General features: G+C 43.7%; 1 protein-coding gene across 9 annotated transcripts in view; it reads left to right on the forward strand.

The window, feature by feature from the left end:
* The first annotated feature begins 6,592 nt into the window (after positions 1-6,592).
* PRKCD (protein kinase C delta) overlaps positions 6,593-17,293 on the forward strand; it is a 63,620-nt gene continuing 52,919 nt past the window's right edge. For 3 of the 9 annotated variants that reach the window (XM_015292766.4, NM_001006133.2, XM_015292767.4), the window contains exon 1: positions 6,842-6,955. The gene's annotated coding sequence lies outside the window, so the exon portion shown is untranslated. Of the gene's footprint in view, positions 6,815-6,841; positions 6,956-13,849; positions 13,883-14,530; positions 14,928-16,697; positions 16,854-17,293 lie in introns of those variants that run through there. The other 6 variants (XM_040646176.2, XM_040646178.2, XM_046899863.1 and 3 more) reach the window with 4 other exon arrangements.

A 17,293-nucleotide genomic window follows, 5' to 3' on the forward strand; every position in this document is an offset into this window, starting at 1 on the left:
AGCTTCCATACAGTTTTAAATCTGCAGGTAAAATATATCCTTTCCTACAATCAGTAGGAAAGAAATGTTAAAAAAAAAAAAAAAAAAAATCTCGCCTTCAGAGACATTTCTGAAACTTCTGCAACCAATAGGGGAGTAAAAATTAAAAGTAAACACAATACATCAACAATAAAAAAAGAAACCTGTATGGGAATTGTTGAGTCCCCAAAAGCATGCATGTGATCCCATCAAAACACACTGGCATCAAAAAGCAGCAACTCTACATCCTTCTGAATTACAGAACTGCAATCCCTCCCAAATTAAGTTTTTGATGAGACATAAACTATCAAGTTCCATCAATGGCTCAGACACTGGACAAGCACCATAATTTATTCAGGAAACATCTGGAGGACAGGCCCCAGCATTTGAAACAACAGAACCTATCTCCAGATGCCTCTGTAAAGTAACTCTGCTGCAGATAAGCTGTCAACCTTTATTTTTATACGGTTATGTCCTCAGGGAATGAATCATTTTTTAGCCACTTAAAAATTAAATATTCTGTCTCTTTCCCATTCTCTCATGTTTTGAGTGGCAACATCAAACACTGCCCTTCACTCTGCTATGAGCATGAGCAGGAGTTTGGTTTGCTTATTATTTGGCAAGATCAATGTAGAGCTACTATTCCCACCAAACACTCTCTCTCACCACCACGCAGTTGGGAAGGAGAAGCATTTTGACATCGCATGACTCAACTACTATGCCATGACATTACACAGCTATCCACTACACGGAACTTTCCCTCTGTGCTTCAACGTAACTGTGACGTGCCTAGGGAGAGCGACTCCAATCTTCTATTCCACCCTCCTCCTGTGCAAACACGCACAAGCTATAGTTTAATTACTGGTATTTGCTTTCATTTTAAAGGTTTACTGGGAGTTATCAAACATGCTACCTCGTTTCAACGATACTATGCTCAGCTTTTGATAACAGCAGTTGCTGTACCAATAAAAATAAATTTAACTAAGCTATTATAACACAATTATGGTCTAATTAGTACTTGCCAGAGTAAAGGCAAATATAAGGATGAAGAGGTACAGCCTAGAAGAACGTGAAAACCTATGAACATTATTAAGTGTTCATATAACAGGGAAAAATACCCAAGCAGAAAAGAACCAACACATGAGAATTAAATGTTAGAGGCACTAGCTGCCAAGAGTAAGCTGTCCATTCACAGTGGTCAAACTACACTTTAAAGTGACGCCAGCAGACAACGAAACTAGGAATCGGGTACTCCCATATCCTCACACCAGGTTGCAGTAGGACGCATTTTTTCTTTCTGCAAACAAAGCCTTGTTCCAGTCACACTGTGGGACTGATTCATGTTATTGTTTGCACAGTCTGACAGTATAGTTCAAGCACTTTAAATAGAACAAAAAATACTAATACCCCTGTGGTTTGCATATTTTACCAATAGAAGAAATTCTAGTTAATAACTTATATCTGCAATAATCTGCAAATAAAATGTCCTGGAGGCGGTGAGCTCCAGTTCTTATCCCTGTGCCTCACCTGCCCTGCTTATTTGCTGAAAAAGGAATGGGGACAGGACTTCTTTCCCTTCCTACTCCCAAGCTGTTGAGATGGGGGCAAAACATGATGCAAGCAGAAAGGAAACGTGTTCCAATGCTCTCCCCTAGTAGCCTTACCTTGCTGCTACTGTAACTGACAGTCCAATGGTATGACCAGCTGAACTTATCTCCATTCCTAACCCTCCAAAATTCTCAATTAACTCAAACTAAAGGGAACATCTGTAAATGACAAAGTGTTAAAATTAAATTGAAATGTATGTGCACTATTCTAGTACCTTACCACTTCACCAGGTGCTATTATTTGCCAGAATTTCCTGAATGTTGGAGTTCTGCATACCTGACACTCTTGAAACATCACCTGTGCAGCGAAAGCCATATCCAGCAGAGTTGTAGTCCTATGGTAACTGCATAGCAGTTGCTGAGACATCATTTCTTTCAAGTGTGCAGCAAAAGCAAAAGGTAATACCATATGAAATCATGCGATAACCTGAGCGCATTGACTTGATGGTCTCCAGCTCACTCTCACCGATGAGTTAGCTTTAACTTTAGCTGTAAGCCAAAAAGGTACCGGGGGAAGGGGAGAAAAAAAAACTCTGCAAAACCCAACCATCGCTGCCTTCTGCCCAAGCTAGAACAGAGGTATGGAATCTCTATCTATGATGTCTCTTACGTGCACAAACAGGATTTTAACTTCCCGAAGCTCACATAAGCACAAAAAACCAATCTGAACTGTTCAAAAAAGCTTAAAAAGAAACCAAGAGAAAACCATGCTTGCATTACTCCACTTTGCAACTCTTTCTCCAATTTTCACAGGAATCTAAAGTAGGAACAAGACTGTGCGGTCAACAAGAAAACTACATCAATACATACACTTCTTTATTCTACCATCAAACTCACTTTACAAAGTAAACTTATCACAATGGAAAGCAAGACTCCCTAGCTTGTTCAGAATCAACACTGACAGCCAGAGTGTTGAACCTGAATATTAAGGGGATGTGTGCAAAGTCATTCTTAACATAAATTCTTCTGAAAGAACAGATTTAACTAAGCTACTATGACAGCCTCACGTGTTCAAAACGCAGTTATCAGCCTGCTATCCTCAGTAAAAGGAGGCAGGAGGAATACTGATAAAATCTTAAGAGATTTTGTGGTTCCTTTTATTTGTACCCCAGATTTCCTATTTTTTGGGAAACGCAGATCACATTTGCAAATCTTCTATAAAAGCATGTGAAATAGACTTTATTTAAGAGGAAAAAAGTGCCCAAGATTGTCATGTAGTTAATATCTACCTCAAGCACACAGGCCTTAAAAAACAAACAGAAGCAATGTGCACTAGGCAGGAATCTCAAACTGTCAGAAAAGCATTTTCTTGTCTCATTTGTTAGTGAGTCATATAAAAAAAACTGTTCACATAAATTAAACTGCAGAGCAGTTGGGACATAATGTGTATCTCAGTTTTAATCGCAGATTTTTAAGACTAACATCTGATAACCAAAACCACTCTGCAGTAAGTTGCATACACAAATACGTAGAAATTTGCATGCTTTCCTCTTACATCAGAATGCCACAGAACCTGGGACATAAGTTGCCCAGCTTATACATCTCATCCTCCAGGAGAAATAAAATAAAGCCATTATTTTATTTAAACTATTGTAAGCACAGAATATTATACAACTATGAGTTCTAAAAACATAATAAATTTAAACAAAGAGATTCTAGCACCTCATACATGTAGCAACCTAACCACAGTGTCTCACTCCACCCAGCTGCAGCTCTGCACGAGCACAGCAGCAAACCATCACAAGGTAGAAAAGCACAACTCAGCTGCACATCACAGTAAATGGCATGCTGACTAACAGAAAGATGAAATCCTTCCTTCATCAGTACAAAAGCTAAAATAATCTGTAGAAATTAATTTATATTGCTATCAAAAGAATCCCTGAAGTTTCATTCTTCAGTAAAGGAAGGCTAACTCCTCTTTCAGTAGGACATCAGTCCAAATATGTACAGCAATCACATCAGATGTATATGGCAGCCAGATCTTCACACTATCAAATTCGGTACCTACTTTTGTCATTGCTGATCCACAAAGTGCTCATGTTCTTGAGGGGGTGGGAAAAAAAAACAAAAAACAAAAAACCACAACTATGAAAAACTGGAGAAAAAGCACTATACAGAAAACAATCTTAAGAAAAAAAAAAAGATGAATAAAGGACAATACATAATCATCAAAACATTTCAAAGAGAATGCAGGCAGCAGACCACAGACTGGTGCAGAGGGTAATGGGTAGAAACTCCCATAGGTTCTACATCACCAGACTCCTTTTTTCACATTCCCACCACTAGCAGAAAGGAGGAAACAAGCACAGGCTTGGGAAGGAGAGACAAGTGAAGCCCTTTTATAAGCATGGCTCTATGAAAAAGAAGTTGGCAATGACTGCCATGATTGTTTTCTGTTCTTCATGTGATAGAAAATGAAATGATACTTTGGCATAAATAACCATCTTTGAATCAATCAGCTATCCACCACCAGAATTATATACCAGGTACCATAGATATAGTGGTTCAGCTTAAAAAAGGTGATCACATACTTTTTGAAAATTGTTTTGTTCTAATCTGACTCTGAAACCCCAAGGGAACTGGTTCTGACTCTGAAACCCCGAGGGAACTGGTTCTTACCCTCTGCTATTGATATGACTTAGGCTTTGCTGAAGAAATTTTAATTTCTCACTTTCCTTTTTAATATACGCTCATGAGATTGCTCATTCTCATCACAACCCAACTTCATCACGCCGCATGCCAAAAATGAAGCAGCTTCGGGCAGAGCAGATTTCCTGAATGGAAGAATTCAAAAGAAGCCAGCAGTAGGAGGCTCTGGTTTGGTAACACACCCTGTCCACACATTGCTCTGTGCTGAAGCAGTGCCCCACTACGGGTTCAGGAGGTATGGTGCTGTGTATTCAACTACTCAAGAGATGAAACAGAGAGAAGAAAAAAAGACTCAGGATGATTTAAAATATCTCCAGGTGCATTTCAGAACAATGGAAGGCAATAATATTCACATCCTTGTCCTCCACATCTTTGTTTCCACCCCTCCCCAAGAGTTCCCTTGAAATCTCAATGAAATACAGCACACCTTAATATTCACCTAGAAACTGACACAGAACACTGCAAAACGCTGTCCAACAGTAACCGGTTTTCATCCCCTCCTCAATTCCACTGAACATAAAATACATTGATAGGGCCTCCTCAGTTGCATCAGGATTCTGTTCTGATGAAGGAACCCCTGCTGTAGCAGTAACATCACAAGTGTTACCACATATTTTGCACTGCTGAGTTTTAAAAGCAAAATTACAGAAAATAATCAGTCAGTGAGAGAGCCTCTCAGTACCATGAAACATCCCAAGTTCCTAAAGCCATATTTCTCTAGTAGATGAGAATATTCTCCATTTCCTACAGGCCAAACTTTTAATTAGGACTGAATGAGGAAGTAAAGTTGAACCCAGTACAGACTAAGCAAAGGCAGAAGAGTCAAACCTCTTTAGACCTTACAGTTTTCACTGTCGAGAACAGGAAGGACTGTCTGTTTCAGAAAGACTTTTGCAAAACGATACTCTAAATGATTAAACATAATAGGTGTTAACAAATGGCTTGCTGCAACATTAAGAACATCACATTAAATGAAATTCAGTGAAGCCTGGCAAAATAGAAAATGCAAGCATTAAATGAGGAAAATCGCTCTGCCAGAATTAGTTTCTGCTTTTTCCCTCTCCTTCAAAGTAGGTTTAGTTTTGCTGTTGTAAACTCAACATTCATGAGTTGCTCATGAGTATCAAGTTCCTCAAATTTCAGAAGCAATGTGTGTAAGTTTAAAACCGGTGTCCTCATGCATGTTTTGTTACGTTACAGTTCATTCAACGCTGTTCTGTTCCAAAGCACGCAAACATTATTCATATTTTCGAGCTAAAAACAATATGTTGAATAAAAACCCAACCACTAAAATAGGTCTAAGAAATGTACAAAGTAATGCATAGTTCAACTGCAGCAAAAGTAAAAAAGAAGTGACCAAAGACTCTTCCACTGTCTTGCTTTCACCCAACAGATTATTAACTACTAGAACTGTCAGCTGCTGCTGTTTTCCTCTTAAAGTAAGTTACTTCAAACTCCACATATATTAAAATAAATAAATACGTCAGGAAGGCTGATTTATAAACTCATTATAGACGTTCAGATTTGACATCAGAAAACTGAGGAACTGCCACATCACCTTGTGAGCACGAAGTGAAACCTTCAGGGAAGAAGCTGGACACCACACAGATGGGACCCGGCTTTCCAGAGATGACTACAGCCTCGCGATGGTCAATCGCAGCCCTCAGCAGCACCCCGGCACCCACCTGAAAAAACAGCTGCCATTACTGTCATGCCAGAAAAGTCGGGAGCCTCATCGCTGCTTTCTGCTGGATCAGAATGACATCGCTTAAGATGAATACATAAGAGTAATTACACTTGACTTAGTAATAGGATTACCAGCATGAGTTAGAAAACGATGACAGAAGTCTGCTTTGGGCAGAAGGCGTTCAGGAAAAGGTTCTGCAGCGGAGGGTGGTGGGTGTGGAACAGGCCGTGTGGTCACGGCACTGAGCTGACCGAGTTCAAGAATCATCTGTACCACACGCAGACACGTGGGCTCATTTTTGGAGGGTCTCGTGTGGAGCTGGCAGTTGGAATCCATGATCCGCACGGGTCCCTTCCAACTCGGGGCACGCTGTGATTCCGTGTCCTCTCCTACTTGAGCTCCACACGTACACACCGAAGACTCGAGGCCCACACAGACCGCCGCCGAAGACTCGAGGCCCACACAGGGCCGCCGCCTCGGGAACACCGAGGGAGCCCGCCCAGCTTCGGCCCTGCCACTCTAACAACACCACGGCTCTTAAGCCACCAAAATATTATTTCAAATGAGAGCCTGGAAGAGGAAGTGCGGCAAAGCGGTGAGGAAACTTGAAAGCCACTCCCCGCAGGGCAGAGGCGCGCAGCAGCCGGGCTACGGCTCCTCAGCCCGCACGCGCCTCACGCCCGGGCCAAGGAAAACCCTTTCCTCGCCTCAGGCGCGGCCCGGCGTTAACAGCACCGCTCCGGACGCGGGTGAAGCACCGGGCTGCCCGACGGGCGGGGCTGAAGCGGGCAGGGCTGAGGAGCAGGGCGCTCACAGCACCTCAGACCTCCGGGGCGGAGCTCGGCGGCTGCAGGTGAGCGCGCCCCTTTGGGCGGAGCGCGGGGCGGGGAGCGCCGGGCCGGGTTACGGCGGCGGGCGCTGCTCTGTCGTTCAGTTTCTGTCTCGCTCTCGGCGGGGATAGCGTCCGGAACTCAGCGGCGGCCCCGTGGGAGCGGTGAGTGCTGGCACCTGGCCCCCCCTAGCCCGGCGGCACCCTCCGCTCGGCGCGCCGCGCCCCGCCCCGCCCGGCGCGGGGTGAATGAGGAAGCGAGACGGGATCCGGCTTCCGTGGGGCTCCCGGGGGGAGGGGGGCACGGCGGCGGCGGAGCTCCTCCTCGGAGCGCCTCCGTGTTGAGGCTGGGGGCTGCGGCGCGGGCCGAGCTCGGGCCCGTGCGCGTTGGCCGGTTCGGGGAGCCGAGCCCCGGCGGTGCCGGGATGGGGCCGGGTCGTCCGCCAAGCGCGGGCCCGAGCGGGGCAGGTCCGGCAGCGGCCGGCCCAGGGGCTGCGTCCCGTGCGAGGAGATGAGGCGGTAACGAGCTCCGTGTGCCCTCAGCCCTCGGCAGGGACGCGGGGTTGGCTGGTTCCCGGTCGCCGAGACGGGTAACGCCAACTTCTTACTCTTTTTTCTGTTTCTTTTTCTTTTTTCTCTTCCCACCCTTGCTCGCCGATGCTCAGTTTCTGTCTGTGGGCGGCAGTGGGTGTGAGGCAGGTGATGCCCCGTCCTCCCCACGCTCGGTTTCCAGCTGGCAGACAGTAGGACTGGGGGAGCAGCAGTGCCCCCTCCTTCTGTGTGCGTCGGGCATGCATCTCTCAGAAACCCGTATTCAGCTCATCGCTGGGGAATTCCCCGCTCTCATTACGGTATGAAACACCGCAGTAAGGTGTGCGTGGCTCTGCTGACCGGGCTGTGCTGCTTCACCACGGGGTGCTCAGGAAGCACAGCGGTGGTACAGACACACCGTGTGCCTCCACCTCCGGGCAGCCGCAGGAGCAGAGCCGAACTCACACTGACTGCAGGTGTGGGCGAGCAGTGCTCGCACCTTTCCTGGCCTTAAGTGTTAGTTTAAAGTCAGGACTGCAACTCCTAAACATCTCTCCGAATAGCGTGCGTCAAAATTCTGGGTGCTCCTGTGCGTCCGGCTTCTGTCACAGCTCATTTGAACCTTGGCCTGGCCTCTCACGCTCTGTTAACACTGCAGTAAGCCAGGAAGCAGCCCGTCCTGCTCTCCTACCCTTCTGTCCAATAACGTTGTGCAGTGTTGTATCGATCACATAGGCAGTAAAACCCAACGCAACCGATACAGCCAGCTTTCCGAACAAGAGATCTTGAGCTATAATCATAAGAGCTTATATGCAGCATTTCTGATTTCTTTTAGTCCCTGAAAAGGACTGCTTCACAGAAATTACAGTTTATGTTTAACTGTTGGACTGCTGGTTTTCAGTTACCCCAGGCGGTGCTATGGGAATTTGGAGGAAAGAATGAAATGTAAGAGGGTGCAACGCATGGATTAGGGTGTGTTTGTGGGTTTCGTAACTGAAATCTGTTTTTAAAATGCAGTTATGTGTTTTAGGTTAAGGAACGCTTAAATGCTGGCAGTTTCAATGTTGATCCATGCACTTTCATTGAGTATAAAGTGTTCTGTTTTTTCAGCCATCTCTCTGTAAAACTGAATTTAACAAACTTGTAAAGGAGTATGCTTATCAAGCAAGCAAAACATATAGCTTTTGAAAACAATCGTTTAAGAAGTAAGGCATGTGAACAAGTATTTCAGTGGGCATCATTTGCACGTTTGTATGTAATGCTAAACTTCAGAGAGTTTAGAGGTGCGATAAACAAATTGCAATCTAGCAATACTTGGAAATTTTCATCCTACATCTCGTAATTCTGACATAGGTACGAAGGAATTGCTGCCACTCAGTGGCTGACACAGAAGTATAAGAACCTGTAGTGTTATGTGGCTGTAATGTACACTCAGGTACTGAGTATGTGGCAAGGTAATTCTGTGCCCCTGAATTGGTGTGATCAGGAAGGTGCTTGGATTGTTCTGAACAATTTTCAAACACGTATTTCATAGTTGTGACCCTCCTGTATAGATATGCCTGATGAGAGGTGGGTTACAATGTTCTCGTTGGATGGAACTATGGAAGAGTGTTAGAGAACAGATGGAGCTTTCTGATCACACAGCTAGTTGAAAAGGTACTGCGTAAAGAGGGAAGTATTTTTAAACTAGAAGTTACTTCTGAAGTAGAGAACTTCTGAAGTTTTGTAGCTACGTTGGTTAAAGAGAAACCTTTAGAAGAGTCTTTCAAAGAAAACTCAATTATTTGATACTACACAGTTCAAGGAAATGGCAGCAAAACCTGGAAAGATGACACCTCTTGAAATAACTGCTTTCCTAGGAAAGGTATACAAGCTTTCAGGTCTCAGAGGCTTCTTCTAACGTCTAAAAGCTGCAGTCATCAGAATTGAAACTCATCTCAAATTGAGTGCCTTGGGGCCTAGTAGTTACAATTCACCATCTGTCCTGGTTTCTGTTGGAAGGCCTCTGGTGTCGCCCTGTTGCTTTGCTCCTCCACCCATGCCACACTGCTCAGCTCTGGCTGCAGCACCTGCCAAGAGGAGCCCCTACACCAGCCCTCACTCCACAGGAGCACTGCCACCACAGGGCTGGGACTGCAGCATGTCTGGGTGCACCACAGTGAGTTTCTGATCCACCAAACTGCAGTAGCATCTACAGCAAAGCTGCAGCAATGTGAGCCTTAGTGCGTACTGTGCAGTGTAATTACTTCCCAGGTGTTGGCCAGCACTGAGGTATGCTGCCAGTATTGGGTTCACTGACCCAGGTATTTAAGTTCCCTAAGGCTAACTCAGGTGTGTCTCTCGGTGCTGCAGTCAAAATACATCACGTATCTGTGGTCTGCCATCCTCTCCGTTAAATATATAAAGTACATATTTAACCTACCATAAAACAGACGGAGGGAAGAAGAAATAGGCTAGAGACTGAAATGGCTATTGCACATGAGTCAGAGCTGAATGACAGATGACAGGGGATTTACCAGCAGAGTCTGAGGGCTGACTGGCTTCGTTAGGAACCTAATTCCTCATTTAATCATCCATTGATGAGAAAGGCCAGGGGATTCTTTACTCTAGAGTTGTTCTTGTCTCCATCCTGGTTGTCAGGTTCTAGCCAAAAGGTGTCTAATAAACATGAGATCCATTTATGTTCCAGCTGTTGTTATAACTGCTTTCTCTGCTCCACAACAAAACTTATCAGCTTTCTCTGACTCTTTCTTTACCTCTGTGATATCGATGCAGAATTTGATTCTGTTGAGCTGTACATGAAATCAAAGGAATGAGCTGGGAAAGGGAGAAAACTGCCTGTTCTTGTTCAGAGCTCTTTGGGCAGCACAGGAAAATTCATCTCCCCACATCCACTTGATTGTGCTTTGCAAAGATATGGTGAAGAGATGAGCTGTGAGAGCTCTCCATGGCCCTGGTAGAAATAATACTGAAGTGACTCGTGTTAGGTTCTCATTTGAAAGGTGATTATTTTTAACTGCTTTTAAGAGAGTTTTTATGCTTTGTTGCTGAGACATTACCTCTCCAAGCCGGAGTTGCTTCATGACCTTTGTATGGTATGTGTTTAATAATCTTGCAGAAGTCTGCCCTGTAGGAAGTAGCCTGCAGCCACTAACCCCATAGGGCCGCCTGGATTGTACCAACTGCTCCGGCATTCTGCTGCTGTTCTCAGAGTCACCAGGAAGGATTAAGAAATGAGGGATCTGGTGCAGGAGTACCAGGGACATCGCGAATCTGGCCTTCACAGGAGCGGTGTAACATATATTTCTGTTCTGATCTGGACCAGACTCTTCTAGGAGAAGTACCACTGATACAGACAGTGGAAATACTGTGTGTACAGCTGCATCTTTCTGATTTTCTTCTTTTCATAGTTGCCTTTTTCTTTAATGAAAATGAATGTAAATGGAGCCGTATGTCAGCCTTTCAGTGACAGAAAGGTGCTCTGCCATCCACGCAGTAAGTTACGTTTTGAAGCTATTAAATTAGCTGTCGCTATTTTCTGAATGATGATGGATTTGACTGTTTCTGGCTGCAAGAAGGAAATGACCTGAGGCAGATGTGTAGCAGTAGCTGCAAACTGAAGAGGCAGACCATAAAATAAATTCTTTGAGGATATTTTTCCAACAACAACAACAAAAAAAGTGCCTGAAACTGCTGAGTATTTCTTATGGTACCTTTTGGTTTTTCCTGCTCGTTTTTTTTTCTGTTGAATGTAATTTTCTATCAGGAAAAGCTTATGGATGACTTCTAAAGGAAGGAGATGTGCACTTGCCGTTTCCTGATGAGCAATCCTTCAGATCTGTCTAAACAATAAAAAGCAGCACCTCTTTGTATTCCCCAGAATTCTAAGGTGCTACCCACTTGGGAGAAGAAAATGGGTTTGTAACGTGGATTCTTATCCTGCCATTACTCATACTTTTCCTTAGTAGCCTGAGTGAAATCTGGTCTTGTTTAGTTAATACATCTCTGCATGAGTGGCTCTGATTTGAATTGTGTTGAGTCTTCTGCAGTCTCATCTATGATTTGAGTGTTGATAGGCGTGGTTAAAACCCAGCTACTTGCTGTGAATACCGCATATCCTGAAACATTTGCAGTAAATGTAAGCCTCAGCCCCAGCTCTGTTTCCCCCTCCGTGAGCTGTGAAGTCCTACTGCTGCTCAGCCCAAAGCTCTGTCAGCTCAGCTTTGTTGGATGGCAGCTCTGTTACCATGAGGTGACAAAGAGGGAAAATGGCATGGCTTTTAGTACTCAAATGTCAACCTGCCTTTGGAGCATTCAAATTATTTATTTATTTCCCTCCCCTTCATCAATGCCTATTTACTAGAAATCCACTGAAATCCTCATTTGTGCTTTTCATTCTTCCACAGACTCTCTGGTTTCTTTCCAGAAGAGCAGTTCAGGCTTTGCCGTGGTTGCTCTGTCTAAGGAATTCATGAAATCCGAGTGTTTAGTCAGTGCTCCTTTGTACTAATTTTGTTCATGTTTTAACACTAAATATTAGACACAGCTTATGGGAGAAGCGTTCTTGGCTGTGTGTCAGGTTTACCCTTCAGATAATGAAGTTTGAGAGCTTTTCTGTAATTTGTAGATGTAGATTCTTGAAGATGTAGGTGGATACTTGAAAAGCTGATCCAGAATGTCTAGCGGACAGGCTCAGTGTTAAGCTTGGCTTCTGCAGAGTGCCTTTTCCTGGGAAATTCCCCAGTGAGTCCAAAAGCAGTGCAGCTAAGCTGTTGCTAACATGTTTGGTGGCTGCTGAGAGCAGAGGTCCTCTGACTCTGAGCAGGGGCTGAACTTGATTCTTTTTTCAGCAAAGGAGGAATCCTGTAACTCTCCCTTAAAAGAAAATTCTCCTCAAAAAGCCTTCTGCATAAAGAATTTGGTAAGAATTGAGAAAGTGTGATCCAGCCAGCAGCTAGCAGGGGCCATTAAATCCTTGTTGTATTGTGCTGGAAAATGAGTATGAACAGGCACAGTGCAGTAACTTTGGACAATTGTGTTTGTGATACAACACTGCCTGTCCTGTAGATCTTATCTCAAGATCTGTACGGTGTGTTTTGTAATGTCTTTGTGTTGGTGACTTCGCGTTTTGCTGGTGTGACAAAATGACTGGAGGAAGCAGTATTTGGTACCTTCGCTGGTGATGTTAGTACATGTTGGACTGCAGAACTCGATACTTCGCTTGCTACAGAATGCACTGTTTGTGAGAATGTATTACTGAAAGCTCTTGTGAAGGTAAGGTTTAGTCCTGCTTATTTTGAAAACTGTTTAATGTACATCCCTGTAAGTGAGCATGGATGGTCGTCTTGCATCAGGGAGGCACTGCTAGGACTTCTGGTTTTGGTAATTAACTGTTTCCGCTCCTGATTAAATTAATAAACAATCTTGCAGTAGGATCTGAAACCTTTGGTCCTACAAGTGTCTCTGCATGTAAGGAGTAGGTTTATAATAGATGCTTTCAATGCTGATAGATTTTTCTTTGTTTAATAGGCTGCTTCTTCTGCTCACTGAGTGATAATGATTGTTGCTTGCATTCAGGGTGCTGGTCCATTAATGCTTTGTCTTTGCTGAGCTGTGAATTGCTCAACAGCTGTTCTCTTGAGCATGTGTTAGCCAACGCCTGTGGCCTCCAATGAACTCAGATATTCTTACTAATGACTTGGGAATGCTGCAGTGGCCATCAGCATTCGTGGGCAAATATCCACAGCGGATCTATCTGTCAGGAAATTGTAAGAATTCTCTCATATTACACTCACTTGTGTTTCTCAATATTAATAGAAGGAATGTTACTAGATAATTCTCTCCCAGTAGATTTTTTTTTCCTGCAGGCCTTCTTGCAGAAATGTGGGATTTGGACTAAAGAACTAACAGATCCTCCTATTAATCCCCATGGGACTTGCATTATGCCCTTAGTCTGTTTGTTTCATTTTCCTGCAGTTTCCTCAGGCCCTTACAGTGAGGGAATCTAGAATCATTGTGTACCTCTCAGCTCATCTGTTAGCAAAACTTGCTTCACTGGATATACACTTGAGAAAAGTGTGGGAGAATCTCTGGGAATCTGATTGTCCCCACTTATTTGGTCTCAGAGATTTGAAGAGAGGTTGATTTCTTCTCCAGAAAGTCAGGACATTTCTGCATCATGCAGGGTGAGTTCCCTGCTGTTCTCAGCCATGGTTGCTGACTTCTGTACCTGTGCCATCACAGCCTCTATGCAGGTTCACCAGAATGCACGTCTACAGGAAAGTCTGTTTCACTCTGAGAGTGACTTTTGATGTCACCCTCAAAGCGCAGCGTGCAGTTACACTGCTGGCATTGGATCTGACATGCATGGTTCTGCATGCAAATGTTATGCTATTGCTATTCCAGTTTAGTACTTCAGCTAGACTAAACACATACACCAGAAATTAGAATAAGCTTCACTTAAAGTGGATGATAATGCTCTGTGGCAGCCAGGAGTTTGTACTGTTTTTTTGGTTTTTTTTTTTCCAGTGAGCTTTCTCAGATTGAGTTGATGCTTAGAAGGTAAAGCTACTGGACCTGCACCACCAACTTGATTCCCAGCAGGCACCACATGAGCTCGTTGAAGCTGCCCATCACAGGGGAAATCAGGGCTGATGCTGCCAGGGGGAAGCAGCAGTGCCACTGCCATCTACGCACAGAAGTTGATGGATTACGGTTGTAAACCAAGAGCAGCAGTGTGAGTGTAGCGATGGAGGTGGCTGCAGCAGGAGCAGCACGGTGCAGTGATGACAGATGCTGGGCTGCGTGATGCCACCTATCCTTGTTAGACTACATTTGTCAGAGTGATACAGCCAACCCCAATGCCCTCTCACTTCAGCCTTGCAAACTCCAGCTCCTTTCTGAAACCTTGGTACTAGAACTGAAACACCTGCCTGCTGGGGCAGGGAGAAGTGCTGCTTCTGCTTGCTGCTGTTTTCTGCTTTAGTTTAATTTGCAAGCTTTCCCATTTCTAGCAGTGCTGCTAAAATTTGCAAGGCAACTCCAGAACTTTAGTGCAGGCAATACTAGCGGTATCTGTCAGACTGGTTTTCTGACCTATTTTAGGCTATTGCAAATTGGAATTAATGTTGCTTTCCTTTTCCAGTGGGTGGCAGTTGAGGCAAAGAGAAATGTTTATTTGCTTGGAATTTTATATAGATATGTATTGAAGGAATGCAGAGTGAAGCCAGAACAGGCCAACCCTTTATGGCTGACTGCTCTCTGCCTATGTCACATTCTTTCCTTTTTTATTGCATCTCCTAGCTGGGGAAAAGGGCAAATCAAAGGAGCTCTTGTGACCTGAATCTGTTTTTAGTTTAAATCTCCTCCATGTGTATGGTTCTGTTGCTTATTTCCTTCTTCTCTTACCGCTTAGTAACTGTGAGCCCAATCTTTGTGTCTTGTGCTTTGCTGTATGTAAACCTAATTTCCAAGCTGAAAGCCAATAACTTTTTGCAGCAGTATGTTCATTTTCTCAGATCTGCGTTTTGATTTTTTGAATGCAAAATCATTGCTGTTTTTCACTGAACTCACGCCAGAAGAAAATACTCTCCATCATCACACTGCAGTAAGTGTTCTTAGTGTTTCAAGAGCTGCTGGCAACATAAGTCCTAGCAGTGCTGGCTTCGCATGTTTGTTCTTCTGACCAGATCCTCTGAGGGTCAAGCATATACATTCAAGTATATATAGTTAAAATGATGTGCTAGATTCAAAGTACTGCTTAACTGAAGCACACAGTAGTATATTGTGCATTTAGTGAATATACAGTTATAAATGAAATGCAAGTAAAATGTATATTTATGGCAATAATTCATATTCTAATGTGTAAATTACTGCATTTCTGAATATGGTAGAGATTAGGTTAAGTCTAGGTTTTTAAGTTTTTTAAGTGAGAAGTATGTAAGTCAGTGCTGAGAACCAAAGTCAGGTTGAGAATTCTTCTTGGATGATGGAGCATCGTTTCCCCAAGCTGTGGTTGGGCTTTTCCAGCACTTCCCAGTGCTGCAGGTTTTGGTTAAATAATGCTGTGTCAAAGGGAGAAGTCTTTTATTTTCATGATTAATATTTTTCCTAGGAATGAACTAGTGTTTTATATTCTACAATATGTGGTTGTAGATTGTGTGGTTACCAATTAATCCCCATCTTCTCCCTGAATAAGGCCTTCTGTAGGCATTTAAAGTACTTAGGCCACAATATATCTAGTTAAATTGGATAACGTTCTTATCAGTATGCTTCAGCAGCTTTGCCAAATCCAAACGGAGTCGGCTTATCACAGCCAAGCCTTGTCTAAGCTCATGTGGCATTCTACTTGGTCACATTTTACACTGATGCAGTCAAATAAAGCTTCTGTAAACACAATCATTATAAACACTTAGAGCGATTATCCACTTAAGTGGATACAAATTCTGCTGCTGGTAGAGCAAAGTTCAGCTTGATTGTTAGGTTTAACTTGTAAAATTATTTCAGACTCCTACACAGAAAAATATCCATTAAAAATAACCTTGTCCCTTTGCTGCATATGAAATAAATGAGGAGAGATTAGGAGGGTACCAAGGAGCTGAGCTTCATCTGGTTGGTACCAAAATGCTGATCCTTCTTGTCAGCAGCACTCTCTGTAGTGCCCTGAGATGGATAGAGTTTGTCAAGGGAAGGATTTATGCATTACTTCTAGTGGAGATGAGAAATTCCCTACTTGTATTATGGTTTAGGTCATTTCTTCCTGGAAGTTGATTTCCTTGCTGCTTCTGCTTTCCGGTAAGTTGATCCTAGTACAGGAAAAGTGCAGTGAGTCTCAGTGGAGGGCTGTTTGGTTTGTTTGCTTTACCCAAACCGCAGGGGCTGTTCAGCTCTGCTTTGAATCAGAGCTCTCCAAGCCAGGCTGTATGCTCAGCCCTTTTCAGTCACTGTTGTGATGCAGTAGTATGAGCATCCAAACGCCTCAAAGGAAAGACAGACATATCTAGGCCTTATCTTAAAAGCCCAAATAATGCTGTCAGGCACATGTAATTGAGAGTTCTTGTGCTAAGCAAGGTGTCCCAGGCAGACTGAAATGGAAGTGTATGTGCTTGTTGTGCTGCATTTAATTTTGTTTCAGTTACAAAGAGCACGCTATTGCCTAATAAGTGCAAGTTAAAGGCGGCTTCAAAAGGCCAGCCTGCTTGTGTCTCTGTGCTTTGGGTATTATTTCTTTTGGCCTTTAGGCTTTGCTTGACATTCTGATGGATGAGATTGCAGTAAGTAAAGGAAGAGTGTGCTTACAATCTTCTGATCAGAGACTTACTTTGGAAATTGAGCTTAATATCATTTTCAAATTGCTTAACCACTAAATCTCTCAAAGTAATTTGTCAGGGAACTTTGTGAAGCTACAAACACCGAAGAAGATGCACTTTGTAGTACCTCAGTCTCTCTGCTTTCCAAGTTGTTTAAAGCTGAGATGACTTGGGGGTGGGGGCACAACTGGAGCCGCATGTGGAACTCTGAAGGGATATCACAGGTAAAGTGCTTTTGTTTTGGAGAGCACAGTTGTTCTGCTGCTGTGTGACTCCTGACGTACTGTGTAGCTGGGGTAGACTGCATGCTTGTTGCTTGCTCAGAAACGTGTTGGTTATGCACTGTGTGTATTGTCTGCTTGTTGTGCTATTGCAGTAGCCTGAATGCAGGTCCTGCTGGGGGACCTTGCTGTAGGATGTCCTTGGATGGCAGACCTGGCACTTGTAGTGTGCCTTGTATGTTCTCTAGGACTTCACAATGTATTATAAAGCTTCTGAGAGATTTTTTTTTTTTCCGTTTGTTTAGACTTTACATCCTGCATGCCTGTGTATTAATGAGATGGGGAGAGAACTAAGGGAGTAACTGGGAAAGGGGGCTTTGTCATCTTGAAAAAGAGGCTGGAGAAGCTTTTGGTTTGTTTGATCTTTTCACAGGTTCCAGTTA

The sequence above is a fragment of the Gallus gallus genome, chromosome 12 (assembly GCF_016699485.2).
Source record: "Gallus gallus isolate bGalGal1 chromosome 12, bGalGal1.mat.broiler.GRCg7b, whole genome shotgun sequence".
Taxonomy (NCBI): domain Eukaryota; kingdom Metazoa; phylum Chordata; class Aves; order Galliformes; family Phasianidae; genus Gallus; species Gallus gallus.